Source organism: Macrobrachium nipponense, chromosome 40 (assembly GCF_015104395.2).
Source record: "Macrobrachium nipponense isolate FS-2020 chromosome 40, ASM1510439v2, whole genome shotgun sequence".
NCBI lineage: Eukaryota > Metazoa > Arthropoda > Malacostraca > Decapoda > Palaemonidae > Macrobrachium > Macrobrachium nipponense.
Window position 1 is genome coordinate 17,579,810 of NC_061101.1, and position 24,062 is coordinate 17,603,871.

The 24,062-nt window shown below is 43.0% G+C and overlaps 1 long non-coding RNA gene and 1 pseudogene across 2 annotated transcripts; one reads left to right on the forward strand and one right to left on the reverse strand.

The window, feature by feature from the left end:
- The window catches only part of LOC135211960 (uncharacterized), a 122,681-nt pseudogene extending 104,140 nt beyond the window's left edge, over positions 1–18,541 (reverse strand).
- On the forward strand, positions 5,906–7,189 carry LOC135211961 (uncharacterized). 2 transcript variants are annotated; one of them, XR_010313787.1, is made up of 4 exons: positions 5,906–6,061; positions 6,557–6,639; positions 6,785–6,867; positions 7,056–7,189. It is a non-coding gene; the product is annotated as an uncharacterized LOC135211961 (long non-coding RNA). The 2 variants fall into 2 exon arrangements; XR_010313788.1 differs by lacking the exon at positions 5,906–6,061 and adding an exon at positions 6,360–6,409.
- Positions 18,542–24,062: the final 5,521 nt, after the last annotated feature.

The window sequence follows — 24,062 nt, forward strand, 5'->3', positions numbered from 1 at the left end:
GGTTTTCTTTTTTTCTTTATCTCTCTGGAACAGAGGAAAAGATTCCCACAGATCCTGATTTTCTTTCGGTCCCAATTCTCCTTCAAGAAGAATTGAGAGGTCTTATGTGAAGCCTCCCTAGAGAAACGAACTGTTCCAAAGAGGAGAGGGTCCCCAGAAGACTCATCCATTCCCTCGCGGAACATTGTTCTTTCTCTAGGAAGGTCTTCACTTTTAGAATGCACCGTTCCTGTCTTTCTATACGGACGGAAACACTTGAAAACCCCGAGAATCCATCAGAATCCCCAGATAGACAATGCTTTGCTGGGGATCCATCTGGGATTTTCCCGAGGTTCACTAACAGTCCCAGAGACTGAGTCAAGTCCAACGTTGATCTTAGGTCCTCCAGACACTGATCCCTGGATTGCGAGCGAATCAACCAATCGTCGAGATACAGCGATATCCTTATTCCTTTTAAATGCAGCCAATGTGCTACATTTCATCAATCCCGTGAAAACTTGGGGAGCTGTGGAAAGACCGAAACAAAGGGCGCGAAACTGATATACTTGGCCCTGTATCATGAATCTTAGATACCTTCTGGACGAGGGATGGATGGGTACATGAAAGTAGGCATCTTGGAGATCCAATGACACCATCCAATCTCCTTTTCTCAGCGCTGAAAGAACTGACGACGTCGTCTCCATCGTGAACGTTGTTTTGATCACAAAGTGATTCAGAGCGCTTACGTCCAGCACTGGTCTCCACTCCCCGGAGGCTTTTGGTACCAGAAAGAGGCGATTGTAAAATCCTGGTGAATTGTCTAACACCTTTTCTATCGCCTTCTTTTCTAGCATCTGTTGCACCAGATGTAATAGTGCTTGGTTTTTTAAAGGATCTCTGTATCTTGCCGCTAACTCCCTTGGAGTGGAAGTTTAAGGGCGGTTTTTCCTGAAGGGGACCAGGTATCCTCTCTCGGAGGATCGAGAGGGAACAGTTGTCGCCCCTCTCTGAGCCCAGACTTTCGAGAACCTCAAACAAGTCTGGCTTCTACTGGAGTCTGGAGGACTCCTGTCTCACGCGGCTTCGAGAATGGCCTTCGAGAAGATCTTCCCTCTTGAACGCTTCTCAATTTAGTTGCGGGTCTTGAGGTTGTTCTTCCTCGAAAGGGCTGTTGGAACGACACCTTATTCGCTGTTTTCCCCTCTCTCTTAGTCATCGGCACCGCCGGTTTAAGCCTCTTGGCGGACGGACTGAGCCAGAAGATCCTGCGGTAGCTTTCTCCGACAGTGATCTGGAAATGTCCCTCACTGTCTCCTGAGGAAAAAGGTATTCCGAGAGCGGAGAAAAAAGCAAAGAGGATCTCTGCAATGGCGAAACAGACTTGGAGAGGAACGAGCTATAAACAGATCTCTTTTTGAGCACTCCTGCCCCAAAGAGAGATGCTACTTCTGTGGATCCATCCATGACTGCCTTGTCCAAACATGAAAGGACACTTGATAGCACCTCCATAGTCACGAACTCCGGATCTTGCGCTCTTTTTGCTAGAGCTCCTAAGGCCCAATCCATGAAGTTGAAGACTTCAAGTGTGCGAAATAGACCCTTGAGTAAATGGTCCATCTCGCACATTCCCCAAGACGCTTTAGCCTGACAGTAGAGAGCGTCTTCTAGAAGATTCTACTAAAGCAGAAAATCCGCGTTTGCAGAAGCCGGAAGGCCTACCCCATGGGTTCCTACGTGTCGTACCAGACACCCGGCTTACTGTCAATCTAGACGGAGGACAAAAAACACCGTCTTACCTGCCTCCTTCTTAACCAGGAGCCAGTTCTCCAGATCTTGATGGCCTTTCTCATGAAAGGGTTGGCCGCATCTTGACAAAAGAAGGGGATTTTGCCAACTTAGTACTTGATAGCAAAGATCCCGGAGAAGGAGGATCCGCTGAACAAGTGAGTCCCCAAACTCCTGAAGAAGTAATGCAGAAAGTCTCTTATAATCAGAGACTCCTACTTCTTTCGTCTCTTCCTCCTCCGAGAATTCCTCCAAAGTTACATTCGGAGAGGGAGACTTCTTCGGTGAAGAAGTCCTGGCCGGTATGTGACTCTTATCCTTCAAGAGCTCGTCGAAGTAGCCGTCCGTTCAATCCCGAGCTCTGTTTCCTCGGTAAAGAACAAAAGTCCGCTCTATCTCTCCTAGGTTCTTGATACCTACTAGGCGAGGATCGAGAGGATCGAGAGCCTGATTTATTAGGCTCTTGGCGCCTATCTGGAGAGACTCGTTTCCATTCTCAGAGCGCCTACTATGAGTAGGGCGCGAATCCAAAGTCAGGATCCTTTCAGGCTCTTGGTGCCTGTGAGGAGAGGCGCTTGCGCCTACTCTTCTGTAACTCTTAGGAGAGGGAGAGCGCCTGACAGAAGGCTCCTTTCAGGCTCCTGAATCTTCACGAAGAGAGGCGTCCAGAGCCATACTCCTTGATTCTCACCAGGATTAGGGCGCAAATCCTTGGAAAGGCTCTTTTTAGGCTCTTGCTGCCTTTGAGGGGAAGCGCTTGCGCCTACTCTTGATCGTCTTACGGAGTAGGGCGCAAATCCTCGATTAGGCTCCTTTCAGGCTCTCGAAGCCTGCTAGGAGAACGGTAAGCGTTCGTTATATATACTCTTCCAGGAGTAGGGCAGGGCGAACCCCCTGTTTAGGTTCTTCGTAGACTCTTGGAACCTACTAGGAGAAGCGCTTGACTCCCTCGAAGAAAGTCTACCATAAGGTCTTGAGTAACTTAACGAGACTCGATCATCCAGTTCGTCCTCTCGAACGTTGGCGCCTTCTAGAATCGTCCTTAGAAGGAGAGCCTTTCTCGCTTCTATCTCTCTTATTAGAGCGTTCTCGTCCTTTTCTACCACTTGCAGAGGAGATCCTACTCCTCGGAGATCGTTCTACAGATACGAACCGATCGTCTTCTCGCAAGGAGACTCCTTCCTGCCGTGCGCTATGACTCCTAGCTTCCGAGCTTCTACGAGGAGAATACCATCTTCCCTGCCTCGACGAAGTTTTCAAAGGAGTCGTCTACTCTAGGAGGCGAATAGGGCTCTTACTGGAGAAGATCGTCTATCATACTCCTCCTTCCTAACAGATCTCTTGACTGGAAGAGGGCGTCCTTCCTGCGAGCAGGCTCCTTGCGCCTACTAGTCGAAAGCGAGCCTACTAACGAAGAGAGATTCTCTTGGAGATCCAACAGGAATCTCTTAGTAGATGACGAATCCCTTCTGGAGAGGATTCCGGATCCTTCATAGCCTTCTTAGGCGCATGAGAATACTCCGGAAAAGCTTCCGGGCTGGAGTCTAGAGCGCCTACTCCTGGAGGTTTCCAGGCTCTCTTGAGATTGGCGCGATTTGTAAGAAGAGCTCCATCCTCGTTTAGAAGAGGACGAATCAGAGTCGGAAAAACACTTTCCTAAGAGGCTTTTCCTATAGCTCTCTATAGCAGCCTGGGACGAGTCTACAGGACCTGCTGAAGGGACGCCTGACCGTTGGGGATACTCTACATCCCCCTTGCGGCTTTCGACATTCCTCCTCCCTTGGGCTGGAGTCTGAAAGAGGGTCTAGGCCTAGGAGCGATGCGAGTCGGTCAGACGCCCCCTCCACTGCACTGGGGGACACTGCATTTGATCACTAGACACTTCACCCTTACCTTGATTCATATCCCGCAATTGCTGTTGCAAATTGCGGATTGAAGCTTCCCCACAGCGGCTCTCCGACAGACACATCTGCGGGTTCGCTGCGGGGGGAAGGAGCTGAAACCAAAAAGGAAGATGGCGAAGCTACTACAGGGTTAGAAATACTATCCTGTTCCGCAGAACAGGATCTACTTGAACTTCTAGCTGAAGCTTTTCTAATCCTATCCTTTTCTAACTTTCTAACATACGAAGTTAGTTCTTTCCATTGTAATTCAGTTAAGTTCTCACATACATCACACGTATCCTTAACCGAACAATCCCTCCCCCTACATTTTACACAAACAGTGTGAGGGTCCAAAAGTAGCCTTAGGCAACCTCACCTTGCATCCCTCATTTACACATACTCTAAACAGAGTTCCAGGTGTTAACTCGGACATAATTACTAACACAAAGCGTATGCCAACAACCAAAGATCAAATACTCCCAAATAATCCTCGGCGAAGCAAGCAAGAAATTCTAATCAGGAGCTAACAACAAAGTTGTTGTCAGCACCGGCGACAGAAAAATTCTGTCAGAAAACGGGAATGATTCCTATTACCGCCACCCAGCGGCGGTAGGGGGTGATCACCTGACCTACCTGTAGCAGTGACCGCGGTTTTGAAATTCTGTCTGGCGTCGGAGACATAAGCTAAGTATATATCTGCCGGGTAAGTTGCATGTGTAAAATTTTTTTTTTTTTTCATTTCAGACCCCTTTGATAGTGACAGTGACCCAGATGACCCTGAGCCTTTCCATGGTTTTGATGCCTCGCCCTATACATCAGGTAAGGAATCCTTAACAAATTTGTATAAAATGTTTTATAAATTGCTAATATAGAAATTTTATTAAAAGTGTACATATGCTACCATTACATCCACCTTATAATATATTGTATGTACCCTATCATTCTTTCCAGATGTAGATGTTCCCTCATCAGTTGATACGAGTATCACCTCTCCAGAGCCCAAATCAGTTTGATACGAGTAGTATCACCTCCTCCCATTCCTTCAGGTAAAAGAATTCTTCATTTTTTATATTGAACATACGTATTACACACTACATAGTCAAACAGTAATAACATGTGCAGTAGTTACAGTAGTAGTAACTATCATTTTTATATTTTTTATCATTCCGACATCCCACGCACCTGCCCATCCCACTCATAGCCAGCACCCACTCTCATGTACCATATGGCCATCCCAGTAAGCAAGCCAAACACTAGAATTTGGTAAGGACATTTTTTTTATAATGTTTTAATATTACATATGTAATAACCATGTTATGTATGTAACATACATACTATAATCATATATGTCTTCATTTTGCTGAAGGTAAGGAATTCTCAGTTGTTGTTTAATGTTTGCATATGTACAATAAATTTTGTACACCTAAGTGGTTACATACTGTCCTTTAATATTAATTCTTCATTCCAGACTGTCCCATCATCCTAGCCTGTATCGGTGATAAAGCACACTGAAGTTAGGTTTGGAATGCATCCTATCATGAATTGCTCTACACCTCCACCTCCATCTCCCACAACCTAGGTAACAGCTTTGAGACTCACTAAAAGTTGGTGTTAAGTTATGTAAGGAATTTCTAAAATTAAGTTTATACTACATGTTATATGTGATATTAAACACTGTATGGTGCATATTACTGTATGTAACTTACTATGCATAGAGTACTTACTGACAAAATTATTTTTTGTACATTCCAGAACCCCCTGAATGATGTAGGCTATGGGGCCACATAAGACTTTGTCCATCCAGGGTTACATGAAACAAGAAACTTAAACTAAAAGTAAGGAATTAATTAACATACCTTAACTCTTTTAGTACTCTTGATATATCTACAGTAATTAACATATGCATTCACAACTTTCTGTAGTGTATATTTTGTACACTAATTTTGTTACTTTTCCTTCCAGAACCAACATTTTTCACACAACTCCAGGTTGTTACTACAAGTGTCATCAAGGGATAACTACAAGTAGAAGCACCATTTTTTTTGGAATGGAAAAAAAACCCTTCAGGAAAGTATACGTATCACATGTAACATGTAGTGTAACAAAGTATGAACAGAAAGGTTTTTACATACAGTAGTACCATATTACATACGTACATAACTTTTTTTACAGGAATTTCCAACCAAGTTTGATTATGTATATAGGTACATGTTATAAAACCCACTGGTACGTTATGGTTACTATGTAACATTACTAAACATACATAACATGACTTAACTTTGATACTTTTTTGGTACATTCCAGAAAACCAGGACCCCCTCCATGATGCAGGCTATGGGGCCACATAAAACTTTGTCCAGGGTTACTACATAACATAGCACGACAACTGTAAACTATGTACTACTGTACTAAAGGTAAGGAATTATACATAGTAGTAAACATACATTAAGTAAGTTTTATACGTACATACTAAAAAAAAGTGACCAAGATCTCACATGGGATAAGTGATCAAGGTCCCTCATGGAATTGGTACTGTACACTCCCTGTGACAGGGGGTGTAGACCAATCATTTACAATAATGCATACCAGTTGATATTAAACCACTGTATGGTGCATATTACTGTATGTAACTTACTATGCATAGAGTACTTACTGACAAAATTATTTTTTGTACATTCCAGAACCCCTGAATGATGTAGGCTATGGGGCCACTAAGACTTTGTCCATCCAGGGTTACGTTGAATGCCAAATTTAAACTAAAGGTAAGGAATTAATTAACATACATTAACTAAGTTTTATACATGTTATATATGTGATATTAAACCACTGTATGGTGCATATTACTGTATGTAACTTACTATGCATAGAGTAACTTACTGACAATACTAATTATTTTTTGTACATTCCAGAACCCCCTGAATGATGTAGGCTATGGGGCCACATAAGACTTTGTCCATCCAGGGTTACGTTGAATGACAAATTTAAACTAAAGGTAAGGAATTAATTAACATACATTAACTAAGTTTTATACATGTTATATATGTGATATTAAACCACTGTATGGTGCATATTACTGTATGTAACTTACTATGCATAGAGTACTTACTGACATACTAATTATTTTTTGTACATTCCAGAACCCCCTGAATGATGTAGGCTATGGGGCCACATAAGACTTTGTGCATCCAGGGTTACGTTGAAAGACAAATTTAAACTAAAAGTAAGGAATTAATTCACATACATTAACTTTTTACTCTTGATATAACTCAAAGTAAGGAATTATAACTAAAAGTAAGGAATTAATTCACATACATTAACTCTTTTACTTTTGATATCTATAATTTACATATTGCATTCAGGACTTTGTGTAGTATTTTGTACTAATTGTGTTATACTTTTACCTTCCAGAGCTACCAGACTGGGATTTTAGTGTACTCCAGGATCTAACAAATACTACTACGAAGTGTACAGTGCATAATATAGTGTTTAGTGTATAATCTAACCTAAGGATTAAGTGTAGTACATTGTGCTTTATAGTGTCACAAGAGTTTTAATAAGAATTTATACCTTCAAAGAACCATCCTTTGCCATTGAAATAACCACACTACACATCATGCAATATACTTGCATGTCACACAGGTAAGGTCTCTAACTTTTTCTTAGTTTAAGGCATATTTCCAAGTGTCGTTCCGGCTTACGACGATTTTCGGCTTACGACGCGCCTCAAGAACGGAACCCCCGTCGTAACCCGGGGACTGCCTGTATAAACTTTATATCAACGGCTAATTTTAAAATGGTGCAAACATTACCCAAAATCACATGTATGATTTTTTTCAGAAGAGTTACCGCGCGGACGTAAGGAAAAAGTTTTTCATAAATTCACCATAAATCAAAATATTGTGCTAGAGACTTCCAATTAGTTGCAAAATTAAGGTAAAAGATTGAAAAACTATTACTAAATTATAAGAGTTTTAGCTTACAATTGCGTTTTTCAACCATTTCGGTAGAGTCAAAGTTGACCGAAGGTTGAAATTTTGGCAATTATCGTTATTTATATGAAAATATCGCAAAGCTGATAAAAGCTACAATCATGAGTATTTTATTGTTGTATTCTACATAAAAATGCGCACATTTTCATATATAATACTTCATGTAACGGCTAATTTACAATGGTACAAAAATCATGTCAAAGTGACGAAATAATTTCCAATGTGTCACAGATACTTGTTTTAGTGGCAGGCAAAAGAAATTTGCGCTTGCGCGCCTGCGTTAAACGATTGTAAACAAAACGACACCTTGATCCGTGAACTTCCCGCATCCCCAAGGCGCGTGATTCAAAAGTTTAGGGCTGTAGGCCTATAAGTATTTGTCGTGAATTTAAAAAAAAAAAAATTGTAAGTCGATGTAAAAATACGTCCAGTCGGCACCAAGAAGGACAAAAAAAATGTCGACGTAAAATACGTCTAGTCAGCGTAAGAGGGTTAATGGCAAGCTGTAATTGTAATCCAACTGAAATGTAATCAATTACAAATTTTCAAGTAATTTTAAGTGTAAACCTTTAAACTATCTAATATTAAATTTCAGTGTAATTTGAGAATTGTACTGGTTAATATACTTGTGACATGAGGCATCATGCAATTACTGACAAAAATTCGTCTGCTGAAGTGATGAAGATGTCATATTACCGAATTCTGTTCCTGGTGGAACATTCTTGGAAAGCAATGAAAAATGATATTGTCATGATACAATAAAGTTTTATACATACTTACCTGACAGATATATACTTAGCTATAGACTCCGTCGTCCCCGACAGAATTTCAAATTTCGCGGCACACGCTACAGGTAGGTCAGGTGATCTACCGCCCTGCCCTGGGTGGCAGGACTAGGAACCATCCCCGTTTCTAATCAGAATTCTTCTCTTCCACCTGTCTCCTGCGGGGAGGCTGGGTGGGCTATTAATCGTATATATCTGTCAGGTAAGTATGTATAAAAACTTTATTGTAACATGACAATATCATTTTTATACATTCAACTTCCCTGCCAGATATATATTAGCTGATTAGCACCCATTGGTGGTGGGTAAGAGACAGCTAACTACTGAAATAGACAGGTAAACAATATGTTGTAGGTATTTATAAACCTTGGTTCCTACCTTATTAGGCTGAAGACTTTCGCGGCTACTGCCTTGTAGTCTGCTTAGCTCAAGAGCCTCAGCGAGATAATGATCTATGGCTAAGAGTTCTTGTGGGTCTGCCAATGGGGTCTTATCCACTACTCGGCAGAGCCTAAAGGCCTTTGTCATTGGGTGCTATTCCACTTACATGACAATACACCTTGTTCAAGGAGCACAAAACCGATCCCGATCACCTGATCCTAACATCCATGTTAGTTCTAAGATTGTAAGGAGTCAATCCCCGAACTCTCACAACAACCAAAAAACTCGAAACAAAAATAATTACACTTTCATTACAAAATAATACAAAAAAAAATTTTGTACTCCCCCTACTAGTCATACATTACCCTTGATCGCCTACCAGCAATGCACTCTGCTCCCGTGCGACAGTAGTGAGCTTGCTACTAGAAAACCAAGGCACATATCTGACAAGAGGGTTTATGTACGATTAAAAACACAAAATTAAGGATCAGTCTTTGCTCCAAGACCAGTACTGTATCTGCTGATACAAAAGGACCTAGCGAGAAGCACTTCTCATAGGTCACTCTCACGTCCTTCAGATAATGAGATGCAAACACTGAATTGCACCTCCAATACGTCGTCTCGATGATATTCTTCAGAGACATATTCTTTTGAACGCCAAGGACGTTGCTACTGCTCTTACTTCATTCATGGCGTTCTTGACCTTAGAAGACCGAAGGATGCCTCAGAGCAGTTCTTGTGAGCGTCTCACTGCACACCAAAGACCTTGTTGACAAGCTCCCATCTGTCTCTTCCTCTCTAAATAGAATTTAAGAGCTCTCACTGGACAGAGAGATCTCTCTATCTCTCTGCCTACCAGGTTAGATAGGCCTTTTACCTCAAAACTTCTGGCCAAGGTTTTTTGAATGGGGTTTTCGTTCTTTGCCAGAAACATTGTCTGGAAAGACACGATGGCAGCATCTCCTTTGAACCCCACCGTAGAATCCAGAGCGTGTAATTCGCTCGTCCTCTTGGCTGTAGCGAGAGCCACCAGGAACAAGCATTCCCTAGTGACGTCGCGGAAAGGACGCCAGATGTAAAGGTTCGAATTTGTCCGATGAAAGGAATTTCAGGACCACGTCTAGATTCCAACTAGGTGTTCTAGGAGTAGCTGCTTTCGACAGTCTCAAAAGATCTAATTAGATCGTGTAGATCTTTGTCGTTAGCATGTCTAGGCCTCGATTCCTGAAAACCGAAGACAGCATGCTTCGGTATCTTTTATTGTCGAGACAGATAGGTGTGACTCCTTTCTCAGAAAGAGGAGGAAATCGGCAATATTGACTATAGAGGTACTGGAGGAGGACAGCTTCTGAACCTTACACCACCTCCTAAAGACTTCCCACTTCGACTGGTATACTCTTCTCGTCGAAGCTCTGCGGGCTCTAGCGATAGAGCCCGCAGCCTCGCGAGGAAAGCCTCTCGCTCTGACAAGTCTTTCGATAGTCGAAAGGCAGTCAGAGCGAGACCTGGGAGGTTTGTGATGAAACCTCTCGAAGTGGGGTTGTCTGAGTAGATCGTGTCTGTTTGGAAGCGATCTGGGGAAGTCCACTATCCACTCCAGTACCTCCGTGAACCATTCCTGGGCTGGCCAAAAATGGGGCTATGAGTATCAACTTCGTGCTCTTCGAAGCTACAAATTTGCCTGAGCACTTCCCCAGGATTTGAACGGGGAAAGGAAAGTTCGTAAGCGGTCCACACCCGACCAATCCATGAGAAACGCGTCTATTGCGAAGGCTCTCGGATCCTCTACTAGAGAGCAAAAGGTCTCTATTCTTTTGGAGAGGAACGTCGCAAACAGGTCTATGTGAGGTCTCCCCCACAGTGACCAAAGACTTCGACACACTTCTTCGTGCAGAGTCCATTCTGTGGGAAGGACCTGGTTTCTCCTGCTCAGTCTGTCCGCTCTCACATTTTTTATCCCTTGGACAAACCTTGTGAGGAGAGTTATGCCTCTTTCTTCCGTCCAGGTTAACAGGTGTTTTGTCAACTGATAGAGGGAGAACGATGTGCGTGCCTCCTTGCTTTTCTTATGTAAGCCAGAGCCGTGGTGTTGTCTGAGTTGATCTGTATTACCCCGTCTCGACTATCTCTTCGAAGGACTTTAAGGCGTAGGTGTATGGCCACAAGTTCCTTGCAATTGATGTGCCAGGACACCTGTTCCTTTGTCCAGGTGCCTGACACCTCCCTTGCTCCCAGCGTCGCTCCCCATCCCGACTCCGAAGCGTCGGTAAACAACACTTGGTCTGGGTTCTGCAGAGCAAGCGATAAGCCTTCGTTCTTTTGAAGCTGAGGGATCCACCACCTCAGATGATCTTTTACTCTTGTGGAAGTTGGAAGATGTCCGAGAGTTGACCCGTCTTCCAGCTCCACACCTCTTTGAGGAAAAACTGAGAGGGCGAAGGTGAAGTCTCCCTAGCGAGAAGAACTTTTCCAATGAGGACAGGGTCCCTAAAAGGCTCAGGTAATCCCTCGCTGAGCTGTCCTTTCTCTCTAAGAAGCTCGAGATTCTCGACAAACCTCGAGCGATTCTTTCTCGCGAAGGATATACCCGAAAACCCGAGAATCCATCTGAATCCCCAGATAAGACCAAGTTCTGGCTGGGGATCAGTTGTGACTTCTCGAGGGGGGTTGACGAGCAACCCAGCGAAATCTATCATGTTCCTTGTTACTTCCAAGTCCTCAAGCACTGACTCTTCGACTTGGCCCTGATCAGCCAGTCGTCCAAGTAGAGGGAGATGTTTATCCCCTCTAGGTGAAGCCATCTTGCTACATTCGCCATCAGGTTGGTGAATACTTGTGGGGCTGTAGACAGACCGAAGCACAGAGCCTGAATTGAAAGATCTTGTCTCCTATCACAAAGCGAAGATATTTCTTTGACTGATGGTGAATGGGAACGTGGAAATAGGCGTCTTTGCAGGTCCAGAGAGACCCATCCAATCTCCTGGGCGAAGCGCCCGACATGACAGAGGCGGACGTTTCCATACGAAACTTCTTTTCTGTACGAAGCGATTCAGAGCGCTTACGTCCAGAAACTGGCCTCCACCCCCCCCACCCCCCCGATGCCTTTGGTACTAGAAAAAAGGCGATTTTGTAAAATCCCGGGGGAGTGTGGATCTTGTACCAGTTCGATGGCCTCTTTTTCCCACATTTGCTCCACCATCTGAAGGAGAGTCTTTCGCATTAACGGGTCTCTGTACCTCGCTGACAGTTCCCGAGGCGTAGATGTTAGGGCGGTTTTGTCGTTCGAAGGGGATTATATATCCCTTCTTCAGGACCGACACTGACCAAGGGTCGGCTCCCCTTTGTTCCCCATACTCCTGCAAAGTTCAGGAGTCTGGCGCCCACTGGTGCTTGGAGGATCAACAAGTCACTTAGATTTCTTGAATGGTCTAAATGAAGACCTTCCTCTCTCTTTTCAGAGCTCTTCTTTCTGGCAGGGGGACGAGCCGTTGCACCTCCACGAAAGGGCTGCTGAGTAGGACGAGGTTCCTTCTTTTAACTGTTGCCACTACGGTCGTCCTTTCTGGACGTTTGAGTAAGTAGGTCTTGTGTCGCCTCGCTGCAGTGAGCAGATATATCCTTGACTAACTGAGAAGGAAACAGATGATCTGAAAGCGCGAACAGTAAGGCAGTCCTCTGGACTGAGGAAAAACCCCTTTCGATAAAAGGGAACCATACACTGATCTCTTTTTCAGGAGACCAGCACCGAAAAGTGAAGCCACTTCACCTGGAACCGTCCTGTACTGCCTTGTCCATGCAGGACAGTACGCTATGGAGAATTTCTGGGTTCTTCAGAAACTCCGGATCCTTAGATTGTTGGCCAGAACTCCGAGCGACCAATCCAGAAAATTGAACACCTCTAAAGTGACAAAAAGTCCCTTTAGAAAGTGGTTCAACTCTGAGTGCTCCACGTCGCTCTGACCGATCCTAAGGAGTGACGTCTAGAGGCCTCCACTAAAACTGGAAAAGTCGGCATCTGCAGAGGCGGGTAAGAAGACCCATAGTCTCTCCTGTCCCATACCAAATACCTCTCTTCCCGTGCAATCTGGAAGAGGCATGCAGAATACCGTCTTTCCTAACTCTTCTTCTTGTCCATCCAAGAATCTAAAGAATGGAGTGCTTTCTTCATTGAAATCGCAGGCTTCATTTTCAAGAAGGCCGACGATTTAGCCGTAGCAGAGCTCGAAAAGAGCGAACGAGGAGAAGGAGGAGAGCTGCAGGACTAAGAGAATCTCCAAACTCTTGTAGTAGTAAAGAGGCCAAGACTTTGTAGCTAGAAAGTCCCTCATTAGCAGGAGGATCGTCGTCAGACAACTCGTCTAACCCTCGATCCGACGAAGGAGAACGTTCTCGTTTTGAGGAAGAGTCCTTCCAAGACCTCCTATGTTCTGAAGGAGAGGAGCTCCCATTTGGTGAAGAGTCATAACCTCAGGAAACGAGTCCCGACTCTTGACTCCTGGCTCTTGACTCTTGCCTCCTGACTCTGCCTCCTGGCTCCTGACTCCTGCCTCCTGACTCCTGACTCCTGCCTCCTGACTCCGGACTCCTGCCTCCTGATCTCCGGACTCCGGACTCCGGACTCCTGGCTCCTGCTCTTGACTCCTGCCTCCTGGCTCTTGGCTCCTGCCTCTTGACTCCTGCCTCTTGCCTCCTGGCTCTTGCCTCCTGGCTCTTGCCTCCTGCTCTTGCCTCCTGGGCTCTAGCCTCCTGGCTCTTGCCTCTTGCCTGGATGCCTCCACACTCTTGGCTCTTGGCTCCTGCCTCCTGGTTGACTCCTCATCCTGGCTCTTGGCTCCTGCCTCTGGGTGACTCCTCACTCCTGGCCGGTGCCAGACGTCTGATTGTTTCATCCAGGTTTGTACAGGAAACCTACACCTCGGGTAGGAGTATCGATCCTGGAGGTAGATACCTCCATACGTCTGGAGGATCTTTTAATAGGAAGGGAAGTGTCTTTCCTTCTAGGAGGCTCCTTTGACAGGACTCCTACAAATGACGAAATCTCCTGCATCGCCATCATGAACCTCTTTGTAGCCTCCTTTTTATCCTCTTCGGGAGGAGGGGAAGGAGGAGGGGAGGAGTCCATAGCCTCCACCTCCTGCCTCCTTCTCACTTGGTTGGAAGAATGGCTCTTCTCGCTCGCCTTCTTAACTCCCGATGGAGACTCCTCAGGGAAGTTTTCAGGGCTCGAGTCAATAGTCGGCGCCCTCCAACTCCTCTTGAGAGGCCGAGATCGATCGGAATCTCTCCAATCACGTCTCGGTGATGAAGATCCCGACGACGAGAAACACTTACTTAGGACGCTTTTACAATAGGCGGTCCTTGGCAGTCTGGGGTGTCACAGAAGAAACCAGCCGAAGGGACACCTGATCGGTGGGGATTCTCCAAACCTCCCCTTTCGGCTTTCGACATTCCTTCTCCTCTGGGCATGTGAGCTTGGAAGAGGTCTAGACCTAGGAGCGTTGCTGAGCCGACCAGATGCCCCCTCCACTACACTGGGGCACTTATATCACTGTCTAATGACACATCACTAGCCTTACCTTGTATGGCAGCCATTTTGTTTTCCATTATTTTGAAGGCTGCTTTTAGATCTGCAAAGTTCTTTTCGCTGGATCTACAGGTTCTGCAATAGGAGAAGGGCTGCAATGGAAGGAGAAGTAGCCAATACTTACCCTTGGGGAAGATCCCAAGCTTGGAATTAGTTCCGATCTAGAACTACTTAAACTTCTATGAAGAAGCCTTCCTCGCTCTTTCTCTTTCTAACTTTTTTAAATAATTAGTTAGATTCTTCCATTCGTTCTCACTCAAGTTCTCACATTCTTTACAAGTATTAGTAAAAGAACATTCATACTCCCTGCACCTCTTGCATACCGTTGTGAGGGTCTACCGAAGCTTTCGGCAACCTCACCTTACAGCCTACATTCACACAACGTCTCACAACCATACCAGAGTCAGACATATTTAAAAGAAAAATCCAAAATCAAGTCCACAAAACAGTCCACAAAAGCGTATGCCAATCCAACATCCAGATACGTCACCAAAAGTCGGTCAAGAAGATCAATTGCCGGAGTGAAAAAAGAAAAACCAATCGAGAGGAACAACAACAATGTTGATGGTTCCGGCGACAGAAGAATTCTGATTAGAAAACGGGGATGGTTCCTAGTCCTGCCACCCAGGGCAGGGCGGTAGATCACCTGACCTACCTGTAGCGTTGTGCCGCGAAATTTGAAATTCTGTCGGGGACGACGGAGTCTATAGCTAAGTATATATCTGGCAGGGAAGTTGAATGTATAAAAGTAAAAATTCCTTATGATTTCTGATTTATAAGATACAAGATACCATTACATACAGCTATGTTAAAATGTCAACATAATTAATAGACTGCCTTCCCACTTGACTACTGCAAGATAAAAGCAAGGTGTAAGTGGGGAGGAGCACAGTTACATCAGTCCAAGCTTGCCAATCAGGGCCAAGAAGCGCTATGGGAATAACGAAACTTCCTCTATTTACCTTGGCTAAGAATGAGTTAAATAAGGTGAAGTAATTGCAGAAGCCATCAGCTGAATGATTGAATCCCGAACCAAAATATAACCACTATATTAGTGTTTATGATACGAATATGAGGACACATACAATATTGGATTACGTAGCTGGCAAGCCTACACAGCCCAACTATGCTGAAGTCAGACCGAATCTGATTCTCATTCTTGTTCAATAACATTTTTGTCCTGAATATCATACAATTTGATTCTCGTTTTGTGCTCAATTACTCCGGTACCTAATCATCATCAGTCAGAATGCATTGAATCTCCAGGATTGGCCAATATTGTAATTACTATACAGATATGCAGTATTGAGGATACTTTAGGCTGGACTACTGTTGTTAATGTTATTCAATTTCTCTTGTACTGAATTATCGTGTCAATATGCAGTGCCTAATTGTTGTGGGAAATTTCTAATTGACAAGAAGTTCGTGGTAGTGGTCTCACTCTCCCTAGTGTTCATACCGACGCCCTTCTTGTGGGTGAGCAAGTCAGTTATTACTGACCTTTTCTTTATTTTGTTTATTCTCTGGTATTTGTTAGATCATTTACCTAAGAAATAATGAATTAAAGGATTATTTCGCTGGGCGACACGAACTGAGCCCAGAAATAGATTTTTCCTAAGTCAAAATCCTTATAATAATTACCGTACCATATATGAATAAAGTCAAATTGACAACATGATCACCAGGATTACCACTACCGCAAAATGAACCAAATCTATCCACAGACAGAAAGAGTAACCTTTGAAAGACGAAGAAGCACTAGCCAAAACTTCATAACCAGACAACCCAGAAACCACATGCAAACGACCAACCAAGGACTAGAACCTTCTGTTGCAAAGAACTCAAAGCAGGAAATAAAATCAAAGATGGCTCTAAAGACAAACCTTCACACTAGACACTACAAGGGAGTCCGAACCCGAGGGAACCTAACCTGCTCTTCTCTTCCTAAACACTACTTAACCTATTACCGCTACTCGTCTGTCCCTGGGCTAACTTTACATTAACCTTAGAACTTACACCTTAAGGGGAAATCTGCTGTTGAACACTGCCTGCTCTGCGCCGGAGGGGTCAAAAGATCCTACACTCTGTGCCTGCAGGTCTCCATTGCCCCCGGCATCTGTTAGGGCTGCTTCTGGAACAGGCAGGGGAGCTGAAAGAGAATGATTAGTATCACCTACTCTACTACTGCTATCTCTATTTCAATTAGCTTTGTCATGAAATTAGCAAACAAGTTAGGCATTTTCTGATTTCCAATTCTGAACCGTTCCTACTGTAGCTCTTCTTTGCTTAACTCTCGCAATTTTGTTGCTATCTTCTATATGCTCTTGGTAGTCCTCTAAGTGATCTAATGAACTAATCCTTACATTCTTTACCCCTCTGTATGACATGCATTGCATTTCCCTACAGCTAAAACAAAAGGAATGTCTGTTATTTGAGGGTACTCGCCGTTCGTTGCACTAGCACAGGAACGACGCATGCCGACATCTCAACCAGCAGCTGTTGGAGGCGAGGCGGATGTAGCAGATTAAGGTGAGGATTTTCTTGATGAGGCTCAACCATCTCCTCAAGATGATAACAGAGAAGTTCCAAAAACAATCAAAATACGATCCAAATCAGGGAAAATCGGAAGAGACATTGTAAATGAAAGGCAAGGATATCAAAACCCCATCAAGGCCTTGGTAAACACTGTGAGGGTCGGGGTGAAAGACCAAAAGTTCACTGAGAGCAGGAATACTTCCAGCTCTCCAAGCGAACAGAGAACAATTGAGGAGAGAGGCCTGTGGTGGCCAGTATTTGCACCAGCATTGCCAACGGTAACACAGGTAACTCATTTGACTAGATTTTACCTGCAGTGTTGGTAATGCTAACAGTTAAGATTACCCACTTAGTGGGTAAATATGTGGGGATATAGTTCCGGCTGGTCGGTGACCAAGGTTAATTCAGGTGTTCAGGAAGTGTATTGCAATACTATAATTTACATGCCATCAAGAAAATAAAAAGTACAGCACATGGAAGGATAAGTAAATAAAGAAGGTATACAAATGGTACAACCCAGAACACAGCCTCAATGGTTTGAGGAAATACTTGTATATTTAAAAAATAATGCTGATAAAACTCAACTAACCTTCTAAGCTCAGCATGGGTATAACTGAACAAAGTGATTTTCTTTCACAAATACTTTGTCTTGACCTTCTTTGACCAAGTGTAGACCTTCTCTTCTTGACTTTTTCAACTTCATTTTTAATTTCTTCTGAGCATTCATACGCACTTGTATCCTCTGATGATTGAGTTTCATTTCTTGTCTGAGAGGAGGCTTTCTGAACACCTGAGGTGGGAAGAGAACTCTCAGACAACACTTCAAGTTGTTCATGACCAGGCGCACAAGGAGGGTTGATATGTTTATTTTGTACATCACAGTTAACTTTCTGGACTGACCTAGATTTACCTTGACTCTGCTTTTCTGCATCAACTAGATAACAATGGGATTTGTCAAATGATTTTTCTGGAGTTTCTGTTCGATCAAGGATTCGACCTTTCGGTAATATGACAGAATGTGAACTTCTGGGAGTTTGATCACATTTTGGAGAGTTACAATCTCTTATTTTTGGCTGTCTAGGAGACTCTTGCTCTTTTAGTTTGTTCTGTTGTGATCTTGTTCGGGTGTGTTGAACATCAGTTTGCCTTACATCAGACATCACACTTTTACTTGCCTTTTGTTTTGCAGATAGAGGAGTATTGTTTTTACTTTTTCTGGTTACTGATACCAATGTTTTAGCACTAACTGGTGTATTACTTCTTGATCTTCTCCTAGTTATCCGAACTTCAGAAACCACTGGAACATTACTCTTAGACTTCTTTGCACTAGACTTATTTCCAGAAATTTGTGTTCTTGTGACAAGACTCTTTAATTCAAAACCAGGTGACTTTTGTGTTGGAGTACTAATGCTAGCAGCCATACTCTTAACCTGAGCTCTGGTCTGTGGAGTGAAAATCTTAGGCGGAGATGCATCTTGCACCTCATCCATGTCATGTGGTCTTTTTACACTTTTTGAGTTCCCACCATCAACTACTGATCTATCCAACATTTTGCTTTATTGTACCAGTATTGTATAAACTTCAAAATTGAAAACAGTTGTATGACAACACTGGAATTCTGAAATATAAAAAAAAAATTAACTCACATATTGAGAATATTTGAATATCCATATAAAACTAAATTAACAAACTACTGCTTTAACAATGTCCTACATTTAACAAACAAACTACTGCTTTAACAATGTCCTACATTTAACAATCTTAATACAATAATCCCACAATTATCTGGTTGCATATTATCCAGACCTCAATATTACCCAGACACCACATCCCAGGGGCCAAAGATTTATAGATATTAAATAGATAGATATACAGTCCAGTAATGCCTCAATCTTACACGATTCGAGTTGTGCAAATTCACAATAGCTCAAACTTTTCATTGGAACCTAACTAATTACAATACGCAAGTACTTCATAGACGCGCAAACGCAACATTTTCAAATCCAAATGTGTGTTCAATTTTTAACACACTTTTTGCAAAACTGTTTATTTTTATGTAATTTATAAGTTTTCAAGCTCTTACTAAGATGAGATAATTATTATTGTAGATAAATATAACATGTTTATCAATATCTTCAAATAATAATAATAATAATTAATAATTATTATTACTAGTAACAGTAGTAGTAGTAGTAGTGGTAGTAGTAATAACAATGATGATAATAACAATATAACTGTAATTACAAAATTTTTATGTGATAGTATTTTAAAGAATTCACAGTTTTTTTTAAGTAAATTGTATTTTTCCTAACTATACAAACCTGGGGTCCTTTACATTAGGAATTACTTTCAGCATAGGCTGGAATAAAGCCATTAAATTCTTGAACAAGGTGGTTAGGCAGTAAGAACCATCTGGTAGGCCGGTAAGCCCGCCCATTTGGCCCAGGTTTTAGATTGAGGGGTAGCATGGGGGTGGGCATTAACCTTTAAACGCCGAGCCACTATTGACCAAACTGTCTCTCGTATGCCGGCGGCATTCGGGAGTTAGCGCCGAAGCGGAAAAATTTTTTTTTTTTTTAAATCACAGCACGCTTAGTTTTTAAGATTAAGAATTCATTTTTGGCTCCTTTTTTTTGCCACTGCCTGAAGTTTGGTATGCAACAATCAGAAATGAAAAAAATATCATTATTATATATAAATACAGGCAGTCCCCGGGTTACGACGGTGTCGGCTTACGACGTTCTGAGGTTACGACGCACGTTCCAGGGTTACGACGCCTACAACGCTCATCTGGGAGATGAAATATGACACCAAAAATGCAAAATAATCAATATTTGAAGGTTTTTTTTTTATGAAAAATGCCATAAGAATGCAGTTTACATAGTTTTCAATGCACCCAAAGCATTAAAAGTAAGGTTTTCTTAGGATTTTTGATGATGTTCCGGCTTACGACGATTCTCGGCTTACGACGCGTCTCAAGAACGGAACCCCGTCGTAACCCGGGGACCGCCTGTATTGGAATATATGACAGCACAAAAAAAATTTCATATACATACATATATGTAATTGTATACAAATCACGCTATGAGCAAAACGGTTAAAGCTAATAAGTTAATTTTTTTTCATTGTATTGTACACTTAACTGCAATGATTTTGGTATATAACAAATTGTAAAACGATCAAAGCAACACAGAAAAAATATTAACACAAAATGATGCATGAATTCGTAATGCGTGGGCGTAAAATTGTTTTTTTCTTCAAAAATTCACCATAAATCGAAATATTGTACTAGAGACTTCCTGTTTGTTGCAAAATGAAGGTAATTGATTGAATATTACTAGACTGTAAGTGTTTTAGCTTACAATTGCAGTTTTTGACCATTTCGGTCGAGTTAAAAGTTGACCAAAGGTCGATTTTTTCCATTTATCATGATTTATATGAAAATATTACAAAACTGATAAAAGCTACAACCATGAGTTATATTTTGTTGTATTCTACATGAAATATATTGTTAGTATACAATAAAGTTTTGTACATACTTACCTGGCAGATATATACTTAGCTTATGTCTCTGACGTCACGACAGAATTCAAAACTCGCGGCACATGCGACAGGTAGGTCAGGTGATCTACCTTACCCGCCGCTGGGTGGCGGATGTATGAACCAATCCGTTTCTTGTCGGATTTCTCTTCCACCTGTCTCCTGAGGGGAGGCTGGGCGGGCCAATCAAATCGTTTATATATTGCCCAGGTAAGGTATGTACCAATAAAACCTTTATTGTATACTAACAGTAGTTATTGTCATGATACAATAAAGTTTGTTCATACTTACCTGGCACAGGCAGGGTGTCGGGCCAGGTGGTTAGTACCATTCCCGCCGCTGGGAGGCGGGAGGTATCAGGAACCATTCCCATCTTCTATTCAGATTTTCTAATGCCACTGTCCCCTGAGGGGAGGTGGGTGGGTACTTAATTAATGATCTATATTGGCCAGGTTAAGTGATGAACAAACTTTATTGTATCATGACAATAACATTTTGTTCATGAAACTTACCTGTCAGATATATATATAGCTGAATCCCACCCTTGGAGGTGGGAAGGGACAGAATAGAATGATTTTTGGAAACAAATTGCATGCAGATGATTGACATCTTGGTTCCACCTGTTAGCATAGCTGACTTCATGATTACTGTCACCCAAGTCGGCTTTTGCTTTACTAGTCTCCAGCAAGGTAGTGACCTGTATAGCTGGTGAGTTCTAGATGATCTGTCAACGGGAGCGTGACCACAATGTGACTAGATCATATTGACCATACCATGAGGGCTAAGAAGTAATATATTACCACCTGACCAACCTAGCCAAAGTTAAGGATGTTTTAACTAAGGCTTAAGAATTGAGAAGTCCGCCATTGGCGGCGACCCAACAACTAAAATTAACAGCTCTTCCTAACCATTTTCTACAGGATAGGATGAGTGGTACTTCTTGCCCCCAAAATTATGTCTGCGGACACGTATGGCCCTAGCGACTCGCAGAGTTGCTTCGCTAAAACGTGGCACTCAGGATGTTACTGAGTGTCATGCTATGTTGAAATGATTCCAAGGCCGCGCCCTCGTGAGCATTCAGTTTAAAAGATTTCAAATCTTTGTTCAAACATGACGGATGAGCCTCTTTGAAAGAACTCCTTAACCATAACGCCAAGGCGTTCTTCGACATGGGCAAGTCTGGTCTTTTTACGAAACACCACAGATTGTCCGAATGACCTCGACTTTAGTTTTATCAAGATAAAACTTGAGAGCCCCGACAGGGCACAGGACTCTCTGTGGCTCTTGCCCAATAATTTGTGCCATCCCCTTGATCTCCAGGCTTCTGAGCCAAGGGTTAGACAGGTTTTCGTTCTTAGCAAGAATGTAAGGTTTAGAGGACACACCGCATTATGTCCTCTAAAGCCAAAACCTCTGATGATGGCTAAAACCTCACTAACCCTCTTTGCCGTAGCTAGAGTGGTTAGAAAAATGATATTGTTATGATACAATAAAGTTTCATGCATACTTACCTGGCAGATATATACTTAGCTATATACTTCGTCGTCCCCGACAGAAATTCAAATTTCGCGCCACTCGCTACAGGTAGGTCAGGTGATCTACCGCCCTGCCCTGGGTGGCAGGACTAGGAACCATTCCCGTTTTCTATCAGATTTTCTCACTTCCACCTGTCTCCTGCGGGAAGGCTGGGTGGGCCATTAATCGTATATATCTGCCAGGTAAGTATGTATGAAACTTTATTGTATCATAACAATATCATTTTCATACAATTAACTTACCTGTCAGATATATACTTAGCTGATTGGCACCCTTTGGTGGAGGGTAAGACAGCTAATTACTGAAATAGACAGGTAAACAACATATGTTGTAGGTATTAATAGTCCTTGGTTCCTACCTGATAGGTGGTAGACTTCATGGCTGTAGCCCAGGAGTCTGCATCACCTCAAGAGCCTTAGCGAGATATTTGATCTATGGCCAAGAGTTCTTGTGGGTCTGCCGATGGGGTCTTATCCGCTTACTCGGCAGAGCCTAAATGGTATTTGTCAATGGGTGCTGATCTACTTATATGACAACACACCTTATAAAGGAGCACACAACCGATCCCGATCACCTGATCCTAACCACCATGTTAGTACTAACGATTGTTAAGAGTTATCCCCTAACTCTTCACAAACAACCAGAACTCGAATAACACAGTACACACGCATACATAAAATTCCAAAAAAAAAATAAATACTCTTCTAAGAAGATATCACAAGAGTTCCTTACTGAACAAAAGTGAATGGCCGCCTGTGCGACATCCAGCACCTTTGCCAGCAGAAAGTCAAGAACATATCTAAAACAAGGTACGCAAGAAAATTAAGGATCAGTGCTAGCTCCCATACCCAGGATCGTATCCACAGACACGAACGGACCCAGAGAAAAACATTTCTCGTAAGTCACACGAACGTCTTTTAAATAATGAGATGCAAATACTGAGTTGCACCTCCAATAGGTCGCTTCCAAGATATTCTTCAGCGACATATTCCTTTGAAAAGAGAGAGACGTCGCTACTGCTCTAACCTCATGAGCTCTTGCTCTCAAAAGATTATAAGAGTCATCAGGGCAGATCTTGTGTGCATCTGTGATGACGCTTCTCACAAAGAAGGCCAAAGCATTTTTAGACATAAGTCTTGTTGGATCTTTAACAGAGCACCAAAGACCTTGTCTAGAACCTCCCATTTGTTTCTTTTTATCTAGGTAGAATTTAAGAGCTCTCACAGGGCAAAGAGACCTTTCTGCCTCTCTACCTACAAGATTCGACAAGCCTTTAACTTCGAAGCTTCTGGGCCAGGGTTTCGAAGGATTTTCGTTCTTTGCCAGAAACAGTGCTTTAAACGAGCAGATGGCTGAGTCTCCTTCGAATCCTACCCTAGCATCTAGGGCGTGTAGCTCACTAACTCTTTTGGCTGTCGCCAGCGACAAAAGAAACAAGCACTTTCTTGTTACGTCTCGAAAAGAGGCAAGATGAGGAGGTTCGAACCTTTTGGAAGTCAGAAACTCAGGATTACATCAAGGTTCCAGCGAGGAGGACCTGGTTCCTTAGACTTTGAAGTCTCAAAGGACCTAATTAGATCGTGTAGATCCTTATTTCTCCAAGGTCTAAGCCTCTATTTCTGAATACGGCCGAAAGCATACTCCTGTATCCTTTTATGGTCGATACAGAAAGGAGTGACTCCTCTCTAAGGAACAGCAGGAAATCAGCGATTTCGGTCACAGAGGTAGTGGAGGAGGACAGCTTCTTCGACCTACACCATCTTCTAAATACCTCCCACTTGGAATGATAGACTCGCATAGTGGAAGATCTGCGGGCTCCAGCAATCGCGCTTGCAGCCTTGCGAGAAAAGCCTCTCGCTCTGACAAGTCTTTCGATAGTCGAAAGGCAGTCAGAGCAAGAGTGGGGAGGTTTTGGTGATACCTCTCGAAGTGTGGTTGTCTGAGAAGATCCATCCTTCTTGGAAGGGATCTGGGGAAGTCCACTGTCCACTCCACCACCTCTGTGAACCAATTGTGTGCCAGCCAAAAGGGGGCTATGAGGGTCATTTTCGTCCCCTTTGAGGCC